At 39.6% G+C, this 1,938-nt stretch overlaps 1 pseudogene; it reads left to right on the top strand.

Moving 5' to 3' along the window:
* The first annotated feature begins 605 nt into the window (after positions 1-605).
* LOC149220344 (armadillo repeat-containing protein LFR pseudogene) lies at positions 606-1,676 on the top strand (annotated as a pseudogene).
* Positions 1,677-1,938: the final 262 nt, after the last annotated feature.

The raw sequence follows: 1,938 nt of genomic DNA, 5'->3' as shown, positions 1-1,938 counted from the left end.
CCTAAGATCTCCTTATTCAATTTCAAGTAGATCTAGGACACAAGCACCACAAAAATAATGATTTTATTAATTATTGAAGTACATCATTCTTCAATGTCACAACTTTGTCGTGGAAACTTCTCAAAGAGAATGTCACACTTTCAAACTTTGGAAGCAAATTGTCTTCAAAAAACTGCTTGCACTGACTCAATTGCTCTCAAAGTAAAACATTACTTTGGAATACAATAATGAATTTCACTCAAACAAATTCACTTATGACTTCAAATATGACTAAATGAAGTTCATCTTTTCATTCCAAAAATCATCAACCTTATTCAAAATTAATCCCAATCTTCACCCTTATGACTCCCAAAATAGAAACATTTGATCCACTCCAAAAATCACTCAAAATTAAAAAAAAAAAAAGACACCTTACCTTAGAAGAAATGCAATTTACTGTCTTTATAGGCCTGTGCTGCAACTATAACAACAACAACAGAAGAGGCTCTTTATGTTGTTATAATAGCTGAATCCTTAAAGAAGAAGGGGCCACTTTGCAGCAGGCTATTTTCCACTTCTTGTCTAGAGGGTTTGAGCATCATCATCATCGAATCACTGAATCAGCAATGGATCAGAATAGTAAAAGAATTGTCATGGCACTACATAGTGGGTTAAAGAGTGAGATGACATGGGCCTTAAATGCTCTTAAAATGTTGTCCTTCAAAGAAAAGGAGGATCTTCGAAAAGATTCTACTCCGCTTGCAAAGCTACTTTGAGTTTTGGATGCTCTTTTGCAAGTTGTTGATGATTGGCATGATATCACACACCCAAGGGAGGCTGCAAAACTGGCTAGGCTGAGGGTTTTGGGAGAAAATTGTGTCTTCATAGGTTTTGTCTCTGAATATGAAATAACAAGCCCAAAAGATCTACTTTCATGCATTAGGTCAGTATGTGATGCTTTAACTTTAGAGGAGAAAGGAGATGGTACTAAAAATAGGGGTTCTGATTGGTGGTATAATGAAGAGGGATTGTTCGAGGGCCGAGCAGAGAGATAGCAATGTACTGTTTCTACTTCAAATGTTATACACGATTTTTCCTTTATGTCAAATAATGAGTCAGTAATGGCTCAACATCGGCGTTGCCTTGAGGCAATTGTTCAGTGCGTGGAAGACCATGATACTGAGGACGAGGAACTTGTTACAAATGCAATTGAGACAATTGTCAACCTAGCATCCCTTCTGAATTTGAAAATCTTCAGTTCGTCAAATGCATCACATGCTCCCACAACTGAGAAGAGGGCAGTTGAAGCAATTGTGGGTATGCTAGGGTCACCTGTTAAAGCTTGGCACTGTGTTGTTGCGGAGTTGGTTGGGCGACTGATTTTCAATCCAGATAATGAACCATTTATTCTTCCTCTTGCACCTCATGTGTATAAGAACTTAGTTGATCTGCTGAGTTTTCTTGGGGCAGATGCGCAGACAGCAGCTTTAGCCTCCCTTTACAATCCTGCAGAGGTCAATATGGACTACCGATTGAGGCTTGCTAATGAACATTGGGCAATAGGAAGACTTCTAAAGATAATTCAATCACCTCATCCTCTATCATTTCCTCGCTCAGCATGGGTTGCACGTCTTTCTGCGTTCAAAAACAATTCGGCCCGGCGAAAATGTCCTCGCTGCAATCGCAAGAGCCATTAGTAGTGCCTCAATTCGTATTATCCTTGAAAGTAGATGTTATGCTAGGGCAAGTTTTCATAATCCATAGGGGACCTGACGCCAAGCTCACTCATGCCAGCTTGATCTACCATAATCTCAAGCAGTGTGGATTGTGCGTCTTTATCGATCTGAAGGAACTTTGCATGGGATATGGCCTCGAAGGAGCCATTCGCAGTGCCTCTGTTCACGTCATCATTTTTCTAAGAAATACACTAAATCACCTTGGTGCTTGAATGAGATGAAT

This window comes from Pinus tabuliformis, chromosome Q (genome assembly GCF_031772625.1).
Source record: "Pinus tabuliformis cultivar Carrire ecotype Pingquan chromosome Q, CPIR1, whole genome shotgun sequence".
NCBI lineage: Eukaryota > Viridiplantae > Streptophyta > Pinopsida > Pinales > Pinaceae > Pinus > Pinus tabuliformis.
The sequence above is the reverse complement of the archived record's forward strand: the minus strand, read 5'-3'. Positions and strand labels throughout refer to the sequence as shown.